Here is an 18,072-nt window from a genome sequence, read left to right on the forward strand (position 1 = left end):
GGGTTCAGGGGCTGGGATCCAGACCCAGCCAGGGTGGGAATGGAGGAGAGCACCAGAGGGGAGAGTGGGAGGGAAAGGGAGGAAGGAAGGGAGGGGAAAAGTGGTGGGGGGAAGGGAGGAAGGGAGGAAAGGAGGGGGAAAAGTGGGGGGGAAGGGAGGAAAGGAGGGGGAAAAGTGGAGGGGGAAGGGAGGAAGGGAGGAAAGGAGGGGGAAAAGTGGTGGGGGAAGGGAGGAAAGGGGGGGAAAAGTGGGGGAGGAAGGGAGGAAGGAAAGGAGGGAGAGGGAAAGTGGGGGGGGAAGGGGGGAAGGGAGGGAGGGGGAAAAGTGGGGAGGGAAGGGAGGAAAGAAGGGAGGGAGGGGGAAAGTGGGGGCAGTAGGGAGGAAGGAAGGGAGGGGAAGAGTGGGGGGAGGAAGGAAGGGAGGAAGGGGGAGAGTACCAGGGGAGGGTCGTGGCGGTGCAGGGGGGAGGCAAAGCCAAGCAGTGGGAGCTGGGCAGTGGAGGTAAAGGCTCCGGGGGGTGCAGAGCTGCAGTGGTTAAAGGCTGGGAGAAGGCAGCAGGAAGCCAGCCAAGGGCTGGGAAGTCCTCAGGCCCATCCCTGTCCGATAACCAAACTCCAAACAGCGGAGGGGAGTTACAAAAAGCCATCCCCCCTCCAGGATCCCGAAGAGCAGAGCAGGGCAGAGCCCTCCCCAGCCCGGCAGGGAGCACAAAGAGCTCTCTGTGCCTGCCCGGGAGCTCCACCGGCACCGCCGGCTCCCCTGCTCCGGGAGGGGACAGCCAGGGCACTTGGGGGGGCCAAAAGAGAAGGGAGTTGGCCCCCAGAATCCTCCCCCCCAGGCTCCTGCTTGGCTGCTGGGGCTGCTGGGGTGGGGGGCAGCGAAGGGTTTGGTGCTGCTGGGGGCAGGAAGCTCCTGGGGAAGGGTTGGAGGAGCTGGGAGCAAGGGAGAAAGAGGAGTGTGGTGCTCCAGAGCGTGGGGAGGGAGGGAGGGGGATGCTGGACCCCAAAAAGAGGCTTTTTTAGGTCCAGTGGGTGAAGCTGAACCCCAAAAGAGGCTTTTTTAGGTCTGGAAGGTGATGCTGGACCCCAAAAAGAGGCTTTTTTAGGTCCAGTGGGTGAAGCTGAACCCCAAAAGAGGCTTTTTTAGGTCCAGTGGGTGAAGCTGAGCCCCAAAAGAGGCTTTTTTAGGTCCAGAGGGTGAAGCTGAACCCCAAAAGAGGTTTTTTTAGGTCTGGTGGGTGAAGCTGAGCCCCAAAATAGACTTTTGTAGCTCTGGAAGGTAAAGCTGAGGTTCAGGCTGGAGGTTAGGAAGAAATTCACAGTATCACAGAATCCCCAAGGCTGGAAGAGACCTCAGAGATCATCAAGTCCAAGCTGGCACCACAGACCTCATGGCTAGACCATGGCTCCAAGTGCCACATCCAATCCCCTCTGGAACACCTCCAGGCACAGGGACTCCACCACCTCCCTGGGCAGCACATCCCAAGGGCCAATTCCTCTTGCTGGGAAGAACTTTCTCCTCCCCTCCAGCCTGAACCTCCCCTGGCACAGCTTGAGACTGTGTCCTCTTGTTCTGGTGCTGGCTGCCTGGGAGAAGAGCCCAACCCCCACCTGGCTCCAACCTCCCTTCAGGGAGTTGCAGAGAGCAAGAAGGTCTCCCCTGAGCCTCCTCTTCTGCAGGCTAAGCAACCCCAGCTCCCTCAGCCTCTCCTCACAGGGCTGTGCTCCAGACCCCTCCCCAGCCTCCTTGCCCTTCTCTGGACACCTTCAAGTCTCTCAATCTCCTTCTTGACCTGAGGAGCCCAGAACTGGACACAGGACTCAAGGGGTGGCCTCAGCAGTGCTGAGCACAGGGCACAAGGACTTCCCTGCTCCTGCTGGCCACACTCTGCCTGCTGCAGGCCAGGATGCCCTTGGCCTTCTTGGCCCCCTGGGCACACTGCTGGCTCCTGTTCAGCTGCTGTCAACCACTACCCCCAGGTCCCTCTCTGTTTGGGAGCTCTCAGCCACTCTGCCCCCAGCCTGTAGCTCTGCCTGGGGTTGCTGTGGCCAAAGTGCAGCCCCTGGCACTTGGACTTGTTCAGTGCCATCCTGTTGGCCTCTGCCCATCTGTGCAGCCTGGCCAGGTCCCTCTGCAGAGCTCTGCTGCCCTCTAACTGACCAACATCTGCCCCCAGCTTGGTGTCAGCTGCAAATTTGCTGCTGACTGACTCCATCCCCTCCTCCAGATCATCAATGAAGATATTGATCAGGCTGGGGCCCAGCACTGCTCCCTGGGGCACACCACTGGTGCCTGGCTGCCAGCTGGCTGTCAGCTGCAGAGCAGTGGCTTCTGAAGCACCTTTCCCATGCTGACAGCTTTGGTAACCACTGTCAGATGTAGTCACCCAGAGTGGTGGCCCCCAAGCCCAACAGGTAGAAAGATCAGCTTGCAAAGCCAGTTCCTGGCTAGCATTTAAATACAGACTGCCTTCCCCTCCCAGGGAGGTGGTGGAGTCCCTGTCCCTGGAGGTGTTCAAGAGGGGATTGGATGTGGCACTTGGAGCCATGGCTTAGTTAGTCAGGAGGTGTTGGGTGACAGCTTGGACTTGATGAGCTCTGAGGTCTTTTCCAACCTTATTGATTCTCTCATCCCTCCATAGTATTCACCCACAAACAGGCCACAACTGTCCACAGAGCTTGAGCTTCAGGGGTCCCTGGGGTTGGAGTTGCCCTTCTCCTGCTGAGGTCCTCTTGACTCAGGTGTGGTGGATCCAGGCAGTTTGTTCCTCGATTTTAATGGCTGTGAAGGATGTCAGGAGCACCTGAGATGGTCCTGTCCACCTGGGCTCCAGAGGGGTCTCTGAAAGAGGTCTGCCACAGCCTGTGGGTTCCACAGCGTGGCCTGCTCTGTCTAACCCTCTCCCATGGGTTCCTGTCACCTGTTTGTTAACAATGCTCAGGTGCTGACAGAGCTGCTGAACTTACTTGTTCAACATTGCCTCTCTGCACTGCCCTGGTTCAGGGCAGGGCTCCATGGTTCCTACTGCCTAAGGTCTTCCAAAGAGGATTCCAAATAGGCTCAACCCTTCCCTTGTCCTTTGCTCAGTTTGACTTTGCAGCAGGGCCCTTGGTGATGCTTGTGGCCAAGGAAGGTTTGCTGCTCCCTGCCTGAGTTTTACTGTCTGCCTTTTGATGAAATGCTTCATTTCCTCCACTTGTCCACTTGGATGTGGCTTAGAGGGGGTGTGGAGTTGCCAATCAATCCCTAAGATTTTACCTACTGGTACCACCTTGGCCACAACATGAGGTCCCCTGCCTGGGGCAGCAGCAGGAGGTGCCTCAAAGCAAGGTATTCTCTCTTGTGACACTGCTGTAGTAACCTCTGGTGCTTTGTTTGTGCGGCAGGGAAGTGCTCCTGGCCAGCCAGAGAAGGTGTCAGAGAGTACCAACAGGTCCTGGATCCCCCCTTTCTTGGGAGCTCAGTGACATCCATTTGCCATTGTTGTCCTGGCTCATTTCCTTTGCTAACCTGTCCCAGGCTAACTCCTCTCCTTCCCTCGGGCTTAGCCTTAAGCCACACTCCCACTGCTGGGTTAGCTGTTCTGCTGTGCTGTATGACTTTCATGCTGGACACTCCTGAAGCAAGTCTCCATCCAGGGCTTCTGTTCCCCAGGGAGTCTTTGCATGTTGCACCTGAACAAAAGCCCAGGGAAGGTTGGTGGGTGTGATTCGCTTCCCATCTGGTGTCCTGGCCCAGCCCTTTCCTATCCTAAGCCCTAATTAATCTGTGAGTAATGTCTGATCCTCTGTGCTATACACAGGTTCTGGCTCCTTTGGCTCAATTCACCCTCTGGGATCAGAGCAGACTCTGCCACCTTCCTGCCCTCCCTGGCCACCCTTTGAGCTGTGTCATCTGCCCGTGGATTGCCTCTCTCTTGTCCGGTGTTCCCTTTCTGGGGTGCTTTGCAGTGCCTTGCTTGGCTCTTGCCCTGCTGCCAGCAGCCTCAGTCTCTCTCTCACGTGTTTGATAGCCGTTCCTTGAGATGACAACAGTCCTCTTGCTTTCCAGATGGCTCCCTGGGCATGCACCACCCCAAAGGCATACTTTGAGTCAGTCCCTGTGTTTGCACATGTCCCTGGGGGAAGCTCAAGGGCTCTGGTCAGGGCTCTCATCGCTGCCTTTTGAGCAGAGGTGTTTCTTGGTAGGGCTTCTGCATTGGTTACCTCTTCTCCTGTATAGAGTGGGGTAGAATTAACCTGATTACCTCTTCTATAGAATGGAATGGAATGGAATGGAATAGACTAGAATTAACCAGGTTGGAAGAGACCTTGGAGATCATCAAGTCCAACCCATCATCCAACACCACCTAATCAACTAACCCTTGGCACCAAGCACCTTATCAAGTCTCCTCCTGAACACCTCCAGGGATGGTGACTCCACCACCTCCCTGGACAGCACATTCCAAAGGGCAATCTCTCTCTCTCAGTAGAATTTCTTCCTCACCTCCAGCCTGAACCTCCCCTGGCACAGCTTGAGACTGTGTCCTCTTGTTCTGGTGCTGGGTGCCTGCCTGGCAGAAGAGCCCAACCCCCAGCTGGCTCCAACCTCCCTGCAGGGAGTTGCAGAGAGCAAGAAGGTCTCCCCTGAGCCTCCTCTTCTGCAGGCTAAGCAACCCCAGCTCCCTCAGCCTCTCCTCACAGGGCTGTGCTCCAGACCCCTCCCCAGCCTCCTTGCCCTTCTCTGGACACCTTCCAGCTGCAGCATTCTCAGCTTTGCTTTCTCCCTGCATCACAAAGCTGCTTCCATCGGTGTGCCAGTTGTGGTCTGCCTTTTCCAGGGCTTCTTCCTCCAGGTCAGGGCTGCTGGAGTAAGTGGCCTCAGTTGTTTCCAAGCAGTTGTGGATAACTGGTTCTCCATCACCTGCCTGGAGGAAAGTAGTTGTGGAGAGCACCAGTGTCCCCCCTTGGCTTCCAGAACAGCAGAGACTGTGTGTGGTACCAGGACTGTGATCCTCTTCAGAGAGGCCAGAAGAGACTCAGCCCCAAAATAGCTTCTTTAGGTCTAGAGGGTGATGCTGAACCCCCAAATAGGCTTTTTTATGCCTGGAATATGATGGTGAACCCCAAAATAGGCCTTTTTTTTTGGCCTGGAGGCTGAAGCTGAAACCCAAAATAGCATTTTTTAGATCTAGTGGGTAAAACTGAACCCCAAAATAGACTTTTTTAGGTCTGGTGGATGGTGTTGAGCCCCAAAATAGTCTTTTTTTAGGCCTTGAGGGTGATGTTGAACCCCAAAATAGGCTTTTTTAGTCCTGGAAGGTGAAGCTGAACCCCAAAATAGGCTTTTTTAAAGTCTGGTGGGTGATGCTGAACCCCAAAATAGACTTCTTTTAGGTCTGGTGGATGGTGTTGAACTCCAAACCAGACATTTTTATTCCTAGTGGGTGAAGTTGAGCCCCAAAATAGACTTTTTTAGGCCTGGAGGGCGATGCTGAACCCCAAAATAGCTTTTTTTGGTTGAAGCTAAGCCCCCAAAATAGCTTTTTTAGGCCTAGTGGTTGAAGCTGAACCCCAAAATAGGCTTTTTTAGGCCTGGAAGCTGAAGCTGGTCCCCAAAATAGCTTTTTTTTAGATCTAGTGGGGTAAAACTGAGTCCCAGAATAGGCTCTTTTAGATCTGGTGGATGGTGTTGAGCCCCAAAATAGTCTTTTTTTAGGCCTGGAGAGTGATGCTGTACCCCAAAAGAGGCTTTTTTAGGCCTGGAGGGTGAAGCTGAACCCCAAAATAGGCTTTTTTGGTTGAAGCTAAGCCCCCAAAATAGCTTTTTATGGCCTAGTGGTTGAAGCTGAACCCCAAAATAGTCTTTTTTTTAGGCCTGGTGAGTGATGCTGAACCCCAGAATAGACTTTTTTAGGCCTGGAAGGTGATGCTGAACCCCAAGATAGACTTTTTTAGGTCTGGTGGATGGTGTTGAACCCCAAACCAGTCTTTTTTAGTCCTAGTGGGTGAAGTTGAGCCCCAAAATAGGCTTTTTTAGGCCTGGAAGGTGATGCTGAACCCCAAAAGAGCCTTTTTTTAGGCCTGGAAGCTGAAGCTGGACCCCAAAATAGCTTTTTTTAGATCTAGTGGGGTAAAACTGAATCCCAGAATAGGCTCTTTTAGGTGTGGTGGATAGTGTTGAACCCCCAAATAGTCTTTTTTTAGGTCTGGTTGGTGATGTTGAACCCCAAAATAGGTTTTTTTTAGGCCTGGAGAGTGATGCTGAACCCCAAAATATACTTTTTTAGGTCTGATGGATGGTGTTGAACCCCAAAATAGACTTTTTTAGGTCTGGAGTGTGATGCTGAACCCCAAAATAGGCTGTTTTAGGCCTGGAAGGTGATGCTGAGCCCCAAAATTGACTTTTTTGGTTGAAGCTAAGCCCCCAAAGTAGCTTTTTTAGGCCTAGTGGTTGAAGCTGAACCCCAGAATAGGCTTTTTTAGGTCTGGAGAGTGATGCTGAACCCCAAAATAGACTTTTTCTGGTCTGGAAGGAGAAGCTGAGCCCCAAAATAGACTTTTTTTAGGCCTGGTGGAATGTGTTGAACCCCAAACCAGACTTTTTTAGTCCTAGTGGGTAAAGTTGAGCCCCAAAATAGATTTTTTAGGCCTGGAAGGTAAGGCTGAACCCCAAAATAGGCTTTTTTAGTCCTGGAAGGTGAAGCTGAACCCCAAAATAGACTTTTTTAGGCCTGGAGGGTGAAACTGAACCCCAAATTTGACTTTTTTAGGCCTGGAAGGTGATGCTGAACCCCAAAATAGGCCATTTTTAGGCCTGGAAGCTGAAGCTGGTCCCCAAAATAGCTTTTTTTTAGATCTAGTGGGGTAAAACTGGGTCCCAGAATAGGCTCTTTTAGGTCTGGTGGATAGTGTTGAGCCCCAAAATAGTCTTTTTTTTAGGCCTTAAGGGTGATGTGAACCCCAAAATAGGCTGTTTTAGGCCTGGAAGGTGATGCTGGACCCCAAAATTGACTTTTTCAGGTCTGGAGTGTGATGCTGAACCCCAAAATAGGCTTTTTTGGTTGAAGCTAAGCCCCCAAAATAGCTTTTATAGGCCTAGTGGTTGAAGCTGAACCCCAAAATAGGGTTTTTTAGGTCTGGTGGATGGTGTTGAACCCCCAAATAGTCTTTTTTTAGGACTGGAGAGTGAAGCTGAACCCCAAAATAGGCTTTTTTTAGGTCTGGTGGATGGTGTTGAACCCCAAACCAGACTTTTTTAGTCCTAGTGGGTGAAGTTGAGCCCCAAAATAGGCTTTTTTAGGTTTGGAAGGTAAGGCTGAACCCCAAAATAGACTTTTTTAGGCCTGGAAGGTGATGCTGAACCCCAAAATAGGCTTTTTTTAGGTCTGGAGGGTGATGGCAACCCCCTAAAGAAGGCTTTTTTAGGTTTAGTGGGTAAAACTGAACCCCAACATAGACTTTTTTAGACCTGATGGATGGTGTTGAACCCCAAACCAGACTTTTTCAATCCTAGTGGGTGAAGTTGAGCCCAAAAATAGACTTTTTTAGGTCTGGAAGGTAAAGCTGAACCCCAAAATAGACTTTTTTAGGCCTGGAAGGTGATGCTGAACCCCAAAAGAGGCTTTTTTTAGGTCTGGAGGGTGATGGCAACCCCCCAAAGAAGGCTTTTTTAGGTTCAGTGGGTAAAGCTGAACCCCAAAATAAACTTTTTTAGGTCCAGAGGGTAAAGCTGAACCCCAAAATAGACATTTTTAGGCCTGGAAGGTGATGCTGAACCCCAAAACAGGCCTTTTTTAGGTCTGGAGGGTGATGCTGAACCCTAAAATAGAGTATTTTTAGGCTTGTGGTTGAAGCTGAACCCCAAAATAGGCTTTTTTTTGGGCCTGGGGGGTGAAGCTGAACCCCAAAATAGGCCTTTTTAGGTCTGGAAGGAGAAGCTGAGCCCCAAAATAGACTTTTTTTTAGGCCTGGTGGATGGTGTTGAACCCCAAACCAGACTTTTTTAGTCCTAGTGGGTGAAGTTGAGCCCCAAAATAGGCTTTTTTAGGCCTGGAGAGTGAAGCTGAACCCCAAAATACACTTTTTTAGGCCTGGAGGGTGATGCTGAACCCCAAAATAGCCTTTTTTTTTTTGCTTGGAGGCTGAAGCTGGTCCCCAAAATAGCTTTTTTTTAGATCTAGTGGGGTAAAACTGAATCCCAGAATAGGCTCTTTTAGGTCTGGTGGATAGTGTTGAGCCCCAAAATAGACTTTTTTTAGGCCTTAAGGGTGATGTGAACCCCAAAATAGGCTGTTTTAGGCCTGGAAGGTGATGCTGGACCCCAAAATTGACTTTTTCAGGTCTGGAGTGTGATGCTGAACCCCAAAATAGGCTTTTTTGGTTGAAGCTAAGCCCCCAAAATAACTTTTATAGGCCTAGTGGTTGAAGCTGAACCCCAAAATAGGGTTTTTTTAGGTCTGGTGGATGGTGTTGAACCCCCAAATAGTCTTTTTTTAGGCCTGGAGAGTGAAGCTGAACCCCAAAATAGGCTTTTTTTAGGTCTGGTGGATGGTGTTGAACTCCAAACCAGACTTTTTTAGTCCTAGTGGGTGAAGTTGAGCCCCAAAATAGGCTTTTTTAGTTCTGGAGTGTGATACTGAACCCCAAAACAGCTTTTTTCGTCCTAGTGGGTAAAACTGAACCCCAAAATAGACTATTTTAGACCTGGTGGATGATGTTGAACCCCAAACCATACTTTTTTAGTCCTAGTGGGTGAAGTTGAGCCCCAAAATAGACTTTTTTAGGTTTGGAAGGTAAGGCTGAACCCCAAAATAGACTTTTTTAGGCCTGGAAGGTGAAGCTGAACCCCAAAATAGGCTTTTTTTAGGTCTGGAGGGTGATGGCAACCCCCCAAAGAAGGCTTTTTTAGGTTTAGTGGGTAAAGCTGAACCCCAAAAGAGGCTTTTTTAATCCTAGTGGGTAAAACTGAACCCCAACATAGACTTTTTTAGACCTGATGGATGGTGTTGAACCCCAAACCAGACTTTTTCAATCCTAGTGGGTGAAGTTGAGCCCAAAAATAGACTTTTTTAGGTCTGGAAGGTAAAGCTGAACCCCAAAATAGGCTTTTTTTAGGCCTGGGGGGTGAAGCTGAACCCCAAAATAGGCCTTTTTTAGGCCTGGGGGGCGATGCTGAGCATCCCAGCTTGGCAAAAGTGGTGATTTCTGCTCTGTGTTTTTCACCTTCTGCCTTCATCCTGGGGGTGGGGTCTCTGCTCCCTGCAGCTGGGGCAGGGGCTTTGCTTCTCCTGCATTCCCTGGGATGGCTTGGAGGTGGAGTGATGACATGGTTGTGTATTTGCAGTAAATGATTGGTTTCATTAACCCTCCCCCAGCAGTTGGTTCCTTGCTGGAGGAGGAGAGGGTCTGCTGCCGCTGGCCTCCCCGTGCTCTGCTGCCCGCTGCTGACCCCTGGGCTTACTGGGCAGCAGGGAAACCTCTTCCAGGAGCAAGCTGATCCCACAGGGGATTGCAGCTCAGCCCACATGGAATTCCAGCTCACCCCACGTGGAACTCCACCTCTGGCTCATCCCAAGGCTGAGCAGGAAGCCGTTGGGGTTGTCCCCCAGGGAATGCTGCCGGTGGCGCCGTGAGCGGCGTGCCAGGCTGGGCAGCCCCTGGCTGGTGCCAAGGGGAGAGGTTTTCTCCAGAGCAGGGGGAGCTCACCCTGGGCTTTCTTCCCCTCCCAGCCCAGCCTCTGCTCCCTCCCCACCTTGGGAGGTGATTTGAGCTGAGGGAGGCTGGCAGTGGACGGACAGAAGGACAGGCAGCTGCCTTGCATCAGGTCTCCCTGGGGAAAGGAGATCTCCATCTCCTGTCCCCCATGGTCCTCCTCTCCCCTTCCTCTGCTTTAACACCCCCCCCAGAAGGTCCAGTCCAGGGTGGTGGAGGGGAGGGGTTTGGTGGCTCACCCCTACCCTGTGTGTGTCCCCTCCTGCCTGTGCCGCAGGTCTGAGCCCCTCCAAGGACTGATCCCAGCAGGATTCAACCTTGAAATCAGCCTTGGGGGCTTCATTGTCTCCCACTCAGAGCCACCAGCATGCTGAGGGAGTTCCTTTCCACCCTGTCCCAGGGGCAAGCACAAGGTGCCCTTTCCTCACTTGAATGTGGGAATCATTTACAGGGCAGGAGGGGAAACTGAGGCAGGAGCCTGGGAGGGGACAAGGAGCAAAATTCAGCTTGTGGAGGGGTTTAGAGGGCCCTGGGGGGTGGGATGTTGGTTCCCTGCTGGGAGCAGCTGCCAGCTGGCTTGAGCTGGTGGAGATGGCAGCTCTTGACCTGGTGGATGCCTGGCCCCTGAGCTGGGGATGATGGTGAGGGAGCTGCTGGGGAGGCTGGAAAGCAGTTGCTGGGAGAGCAGCAGGGATGCAGCTCCTGGCTCTGCCAGAGGAGCTGGAAATTCCAGCTCCAGGCCAGGCCTGGGACGGGAGACCGACGTGCTTGGGAGGGCTGTGGTCTCCTGCTCAGCCTGTGGTGTCCTCCTGGGGAGGAGACATCTCCTTGCCCACCCCCAGGCGGCTCCAGCCATCCTCCTCCTCATCTGCATGGGCAGGGGCTGATGTTTCAGGCTGAAGTGCTTCAGCAGCAGCCCCCTGGGGAGCTCAGCCTCCTCGGAGGCTCCTGTAGCCCTCTTGGTGGTTCCTCAGGAGGTCACTCCTTCGTGTTGGATGCTGTGGTGGCTGCAGGGCTGCTGGCAAGACCCTGGTGCAGGCAAGTGAGCTCCTGGGGCTTGCAGAGCAGCTCCAGGTGGATCTGGTGTGGCTGTTGGTTGCCCTCAGCAAAAGGTGGAGGCAGGAGGCAGAGCTGCTTTGGAGGGGGCAGGAGCCATCCCTGGCCGCCTCAGGAGAGCCCTGGGGAGAAGCAGCCAGCCTCGAGCAGAGGAGAAACCACCTTGGAGGTGCTGGGTGGTTAAAATCAGCAGGCTGCCAAGGGGGAGCCATGCCCTGAGCAGGCTTACAGCAGCTTGGTGGCCTCCAGCTTCTCTCCCAGCTGGAGGAGGTGGAAGAGGAGAGGAAGGCTTCAGAGCTTCCCCTTGGAAGCATCTTCTGTGCCAGGGCTTGAGCACCAGCTGTGGAAAGGGCTTGGCTGGTCCTGCCCTGCCCTGAGCCAGGCTGGAGCTGCTCCTGGGGTGGGCTCCTGGAGGGCAGCCCAAGCAGGAGGCTGCTGGTGCTCAGCAGCTTCTCAGCAGAGGTTTTCCTTCCCCCAGGCTGGGTGTGCAGCTGAGGAGGGATGCTGGAGCTGGGGGCCTGGGCAGTGTCCTGTGTGGGAAGGCAGGAGGGGCTGAGGGCAGCCCAGGGGGAGCAGGGCAGAGGGCATGGCTGCTGCCTGCACAGCCCAGAGCCTCCTGGCAGGGAAAGCTCAGGGGGTGCTGGGGAGCAGGGCAGAGGGCATGGCTGCTGCCTGCACAGCCCAGAGCCTCCTGGCAGGGAAAGCTCAAGGGGTGCTGGGGAGCAGGGCAGAGGGCATGGCTGCTGCCTGCACAGCCCAGAGCCTCCTGGCTGGGAAAGCTCAGGGGATGCTGGGGAGCAGGGCAGAGGGCATGGCTGCTGCCTGCACAGCCCAGAGCCTCCTGGCAGGGAAAGCTCAAGGGGTGCTGGGGAGCAGGGCAGAGGGCATGGCTGCTGCCTGCACAGCCCAGAGCCTCCTGGCAGGGAAAGCTCAGGAGGTGCTGGGGAGCAGGGCAGAGGGCATGGCTGCTGCCTGCACAGCCCAGAGCCTCCTGGCAGGGAAAGCTCAGGAGGTGCTGGGGAGCAGGGCAGAGGGCATGGCTGCTGCCTGCACAGCCCAGAGCCTCCTGGCAGGGAAGGCTCAGGAGGTGCTGGGGAGCCTGGGGCAAGCTGTGGCCTCTCAGCCTCGCTGCTGCCTCCTTCTCCTCCTCCTTAAAAGCAGCTGGCAGCCCTGGCCCGGGTGCTGCTGGTGCAGGGGGAGGAGGTGTGTGGCTGGAAGGAGCAGCCCTCCTCTGGGCCCCCCCATGGCTCCCTGCTCCCCCCCTGCTGCTGCCCTGGGAGGGGTCCGGAGGGACCCGCTGGGCCCTGCGAGGGTGGATGGCTGCTGGAGGATGCAGCCCTTGGGTGCTGCTGCTGGTCCTGAGGCTGTGCTTCCTTTTGCAGGGGAAGAGAGGATGGCCTCCTAGATCCCACCAAGCTCCTGCCTGCTCTGCCTGGGCCAAGAGGAAGGACAGTAAGTAGCTGTGACCTGCTGCTGGCTGCTCACCGCCCGGCGGGGACTGCTTTGAGCCTCTCCCTCTGCTGGGGCTGCTGGAGAAGATCTCCCTGGGATGAGCTTCCTGGGGGCAGCAATGTGCCCTGGGGGGCAGCAGTGTGCCCTGGGGGCCAAGGGGGTCCTGGGGGGCAGCAATGTGCCCTGGGGGCATTCAGAGTGTGGCCAGCAGAGCCAGGGAGCTTCTCCTCCCCCTCTGCTCTGCCCTGCTGAGACCTCCCCTGCAAGGTTGCATCCAGCTCTGGGCTGCCCAGCTCAGGAGGGACAGGGATCTGCTGCAGAGAGGCCAAGGGAGGGCTGCAAGGCTGCTGAAGGGACTGCAGCAGTGCCTGGGGAGGAGAGGCTGAGAGCCCTGGGGCTGCTCAGGCTGCAGAGGAGAAGGCTGAGAGGGATCTGAGCAATGTCTCTCAAGAGCTGAGGGCTGGGGGTCAGGAGGGAGGGGACAGGGCCAGGCTCTGCTCAGCTGCACCCTGGGCTAGGCCAAGGAGCAAGGGATGGAAACTGCAGCCCAGGAGGTTGCAGCTCAGCAGGAGGAGGAACTTCTGCCCTGGGAGGCTCCCAGAGGCCTGGAGCAGGCTGCCCAGAGAGGTTGTGGAGTCTCCTTCCCTGGAGCCTTCCCAGCCCTGCCTGGATGTGTTCTGTGTGACCTGGGCTGGACTCTGGGCTGCTGCTCTGGCAGGGAGTTGCCACTTCAGTCTGCTCTGGTGAGGCCTCAGCTGGAGCACTGTGTCCAGCTCTGGAGCCCTCAGCACAGGAAGGAGCTGGAGCTGCTGCAGAGAGGGGGCAGAGGAGGCCAGGAGAATGCTCAGGGGTTGGAGCAGCTCTGCTGTGGGCACAGGCTGAGGGAGCTGGGGCTGTGCAGCCTGGAGAGGAGGAGGAGGCTCAGGGGAGACCTTCCTCCTGTGTGCCCTGTGCTGGGCTCTCTGCTCCTGCTCTGGCAGGGGCTTGGGCTGGAAGCTCTCCAGAGGTCCCTTCCAGCCCCTGACCTCCTCTGCTCCTCTGTTCCTGTGTCCCAGGTGGCTGCTGGGGGTCAGGGAGGAGCGAGGGCTGCCCAGGGCTGGAGCAGGTTGCCCTCCTGAGGGGAAGAGGGCAGGGGGAGGGCTGTGGGGGGGTTCCAGCTACCTGGTGGCTGCACCCTGGAGGGTTTAGGGTGGAGGAGGTGAGGGTGGCAGCCCAGCCCCACGGGTGGGGTCACCCTGGAGCTACCCTGCCCTCAGCCCTGCCTGGGCCCTGCCCTTTTGCTGGGGCACCCCAGGAGCTGAGGAGGAAACGGAGAGGAAACCACAGGGCTGCTGTGGTGAGAGGTTTAAGGTGGCACTTGGAGCCCTGCAGAGGGCACAGCCACTGGGCAGGTGGCCTTTAGCCACCCAAATGGGAGCCTGGTGGTAGTTAACCCTTCCCAGGATGGGAGCTGCCTGAGGGGTAACTCAGATCCCTTCCCTCCCCTGCAGCTGGGCTGGCAGCACCCCAGGGGGCTCCTTGGCACCTCCCTGGGCTGCTCAGATCCCACTCCAGGGCCTGGGTGCTCCCTGGGGATGTGCTGTGCCCTCTGCCAGGGCAGCAGGGGGAAGCTGCCTGCTCCCTGCCAGCACCCCCAGCCTGCTGCCTTCCCCTCTGCTGCTCCTGGGGGGGCAGGGCAGAGCCAAGCTGCTGCCACCTGCACCCCTGGGTGCTCCCTGGGGCTGGGCACAGCCAGGGGGTGACAGTGGCAGCCCAAGGGACAGGCAGGAGGAGGGGGGGCTGGGTCGGGGCTGGGGGGCTCCAAGGGATGTGAAATGAGTGCTGGGGGGTGCCCACCCTCGTGGCTGTCCCCCCAGGGGGGGCTCAGCCCTCCTGGGGTCGTGGTGAGCTGCAGCCAGCAGGAAAGGGCCTGGAAGGGACTCTTCTGCCAGGGGGAGAGGGAGCTGAGCAGGGTGGCACTGGGCTGCTGCTTGCACTTGGTGACCTCAGAGGCCTTCTCCAGGGTCAGGGCCAGCACCTGCCCCTGCTGGGGGTGTCCCTGGGGGCCTGGCCTAGCTGGCCAGAGGGGTTGGCCTGGATCAGCTCCAGAGGTCCCTTCCAACCCCCCCTGCTCTGTGACACCCCAAGGAGGAGCCTTGGGGGCATGGGGTTACCCCAGAGGCCCAGCTGTCCCCCCAGGCCACCCCTGGCTTGGGGGCCCAGGGAGGGGCTTGAGGCCCACCCCTGTGTTCCACTGCCTGCTGCAAGGAGCCCAGGGAGGGTGGTGGCAGCGCTGGTCTGGGCCAGGTGCTGCCCCCTGAGGGCATCCAAAGCAGCTGGGAGCAGCCTGGGGGTGCTCTGGGGATGTGCCCCCAGGGTGCCCCCATCCTGGCTGGGGGTGTTTGCCCCTGGCCAGGGGGAAGAGCTTCCTGGAGGCTCCTGTGCCCCCCAGGAGTGGCTCTTCACCCCTCTCAGAAAGCTTTGGCCAGGGCCCTGCATGCTTGGAATGCTCCTGGAGTTACCTCTCCTGCTTGAGCCCAGGAGTGTTTGGGTTGGCCTGGAGCTGAGTGCTGCTGCTGGGAGCTTGGAGGGTTGCTGTGTTCCTTCTTGAAGGGCAGCAAGGTCAAGCCCCTGGCTGGGCTGCTCAGCCAGGCAGGGGCAGAGGCAGGGGAAGAAAGGCTCTGTGGGCAGCTGGGAGAAGCCTCACCATGCTCAGCCTCTGGCTCTTGTGGAGGGCTTCAGCTGGCAGCTCCTTGTGGAGCAGAGGAAGCAGCCCCTGGGTGCAGAGAGTCCCTTGGGAGGCAGTTCTGGGGGGCAGAGGGCTCCAGGAAGCCTTGGATGCACTTCAGGAGGCTGCAAGGTGAGATGGAGGAGCAGCAGCCCAGCCTGGCTGAGCAGGGGGCTTTGGGGGGAACTCAGGAGGGAAAGAGGAGGTCCAGGCCTGCAGGAGGGGCAGGAAGTGGAGGAGGGGAAAAGGAGAAGGGGCAGAGCCAGCTGGAGCTCAGTGTGGCTGCTGCCACCAGGGGCAATGGAAGTGTCTGGGAATGAACTGAGCCTGAGAGGAGCAGCAAGGAGCAAGGAGCAAGGAGGAGCAAGGAGCAAGGAGGAGGAAGGAGAAGCAAGGAGGAGCAAGGAACAAGGAGGAGCAAGGAGCAAGGAGGAGCAAGGAGCAAGGAGGAGCAAGGAGGAGCAAGGAGCAAGGAGGAGCAAGGAGGAGCAAGGAGCAAAGAGGAGCAAGGAGGAGGAAGGAGCAAGGAGGAGCAAGGAGCAAAGAGGAGCAAGGAGGAGCAAGGAGCAAAGAGGAGCAAGGAGGAGCAAGGAGCAAGGAGGAGCAAGGAGCAAGGAGGAGCAAGGAGGAGCAAGGAGCAAGGAGGAGCAAGGAGCAAAGAGGAGCAAGGAGGAGCAAGGAGCAAGGAGCAAGGAGGAGCAAGGAGCAAAGAGGAGCAAGGAGGAGCAAGGAGCAAGGAGGAGCAAGGAGCAAAGAGGAGCAAGGAGGAGCAAGGAGCAAGGAGCAAGGAGGAGCAAGGAGCAAAGAGGAGCAAGGAGCAAAGAGGAGCAAGGAGGAGCAAGGAGCAAAGAGGAGCAAGGAGGAGCAAGGAGCAAAGAGGAGCAAGGAGCAGCTGCATCCTGTGCTGGATGTGGAATCACAGAACCTCAGAGCTGTCAGGGCTGGAAGGGAGCTCAAGGCTCAGCCAGCCCCAAGCCCCTGCCATGGGCAGGGACACCTCACACCACAGCAGGTTGCTCACAGCCACCTCCAGCCTGGCTGCAAACACCTCCAGGCAGGAGGCTTCCACCACCTCCCTGGGCAGCCTGGGCCAGGCTCTCACCACCCTCCTGGCCAACAACTTCTTCCTCACAGCCAATCTCAAGCTCCCCACTGCTACTTCTGCTCCATCCCCCCCACTCCTATCCCTCCCTCACACCTCCCAAAGTCCCTCCCCAGCTTGCTTGCAGCCCCCTGCAGATCCTGGAAGGCCACCAGAAGGTCTCCTGGGAGCCTTCTCCTCTCCAGCCTGCACAAGCCCAACTCTCTCAGGCTGTCTGCAGAGCAGAGCAGCTCCAGCCCTCTGCTCCTCCTCCTGGCCCTGCTCTGGACACCTTCCAGCCCCTCCAGATCCTTCCTGGCACAGAGGCTCCAGAGCTGGCCCCAGAGCTGCAGCTGTGGTCTCAGCAGAGTGGAGCAGAGGGGCAGAATCCCCTCCCTGGCCCTGCTGGCCACACTTCTCTTGCTGCAGCCCAGGCTCTGCTTGGCTCTCTGGGCTGCAAGTGCTCCCTGCTGGCTCCTGCTGAGCTTCTCCTCCCCCAGCACCCCCAAGGCCTGTATTTGACTGCAGGAAAGACCTTGAGAGGCTGCAGCAGGGCCAGAGGAGGGCAAGGAAGCTGGGGAAGGGTCTGGAGAAGAGGGCTGGGGAGGAGCAGCTGAGGGAGCTGGGGGTGGTGAGGCTGGAGGAGAGGAGGCTGAGGGAGACCTCCTTGCTCTCTGCAGCTCCCTGCAAGGAGGCTGGAGCCAGGTGGGGCTTGGGCTCTGCTCCCAGGGAACGAGGGACAGGAGAAGAGGCAATGGCCTCAGGCTGCCCCAGGGGAGGTTCAGGTTGGCCCTGAGGAACAATTTCTTCCCCTTGAGGGTTGTCCTGGCCTGGCCCAGGCTGCCCAGGGCAGTCCCCAGCCCTGGGGAGGTTCCAGAGCCCTGGGGCTGATAGATCCCAGGGCTGGGAGCTGCTTCCTTGGGGGTTAGGAGATCCCAGGGCTGGGAGCTGCTTCCTTGGGGCTGGGAGATCCCAGGCTGGGAGCTGCTTCCTTGGGGCTGGGAGATCCCAGGGCTGGGAGCTGCTTCCTTGGGGCTGGGAGATCCCAGGGCTGGGAGCTGCTTCCTTGGGGCTGGGAGATCCCAGGGCTGGGAGCTGCTTCCCTGGGGGCTGGGAGCTGCTCCCTGGGCTGCTCCTGGTGCTGTCCTCTCAGGAGCTCTGCAGCCTTGCTCCTTGTCCCTGCAGGGTCCTTGTGCTGCCTGGCAGGCTCCAGGGCAGTGATCCCCCTGGGCTCCTCCCAGCTCTCTCCCTCTCCCCTTGGCTCCTGCTGCCAGGGCTGCATCCCTTGGGGTTGCTGCTGCAGCCCTGCCCTGGCTGGGACCCAGCTGTGCCCCAGCTGCCCTCCAGGAGTGGTCTGGGGGGGAAGCACTCAAGGCTCATCCTTCTCACCCCCGTGGGCCCCTGGGTGGGCTGCTGGGGGCATGGCAGAGGTCCCTTGGCCTTGTCTCTGTTTCCTGTCCCTGCCCAGGGCTCCCAAGGCAGCAGGGAAGCCTCAGGAGCTGCTCTGCTGGCCCAGGGCTGGGGCCCCTGGGCTCCCACTCTGGGCTGGGCTGGCAGGGCTGCAATCCTCCCCCCCTCTGTCCTTGCTCCCTGGCTTTGGGTTGCTTTGGGGTCTGCCCAGGTGGGGGCTGGGGGCAGCCTGGCTGCTGCTGCTTGCAGGCTTTGTGGGGCTGAGAGCCTGAGTGGAGCCAGCAGGGTGGTGGGGAGGGATGGGGAGGGATGGGGAGAGAGGGAGAGGAGCCTCTGGGGTCACCCCAAGCAGCAGGAGGGCTGAGCCTGCCTCTCCCAGCACAGGTCCAGGGGTAGGGAGAGGCTCCAGGAGGAGCTGCACCCTGAGCAGCCTCTGCAGCAAGCCAGGGCTGAGGCTCTGCCCTGCTGGCTCTGGGGGTTGCTGCTTTGAAGCCCTCTGTGCAGTGCTCAGATTCAGCCTGGGGTGCTGGGGAGCTGCAGACATCAAAGCAGGAGGCTCTGGGAGCCTCTGCCCAGCGTGGGAGCTGAATCCACCTGGGACTTTCCCCCAGCCCCAGGGCTTGGCCTGGGCTGAACCCACGGCAGGGGAGGTGCAGAGCTGCCTGCAGCCCTCC

General features: G+C 57.7%; 1 protein-coding gene across 3 annotated transcripts in view; it reads left to right on the top strand.

Annotated features, from left to right (window-relative positions):
* The window catches only part of LOC137456034 (CMP-N-acetylneuraminate-beta-galactosamide-alpha-2,3-sialyltransferase 4-like), a 42,644-nt gene that overhangs the window by 8,011 nt on the left and 16,561 nt on the right, over nucleotides 1-18,072 (top strand). For all 3 annotated transcript variants that reach the window (XM_068167276.1, XM_068167279.1, XM_068167278.1), the window contains exon 2: nucleotides 12,131-12,200. The gene's annotated coding sequence lies outside the window, so the exon portion shown is untranslated. The remainder of the gene's footprint in view (nucleotides 1-12,130; nucleotides 12,201-18,072) is intronic.

This window comes from Melanerpes formicivorus, unplaced genomic scaffold (genome assembly GCF_026170545.1).
Source record: "Melanerpes formicivorus ecotype bairdi unplaced genomic scaffold, bMelFor1.0.p_v2 SCAF_114, whole genome shotgun sequence".
In the NCBI taxonomy this organism is placed as follows: Eukaryota; Metazoa; Chordata; class Aves; order Piciformes; family Picidae; genus Melanerpes; species Melanerpes formicivorus.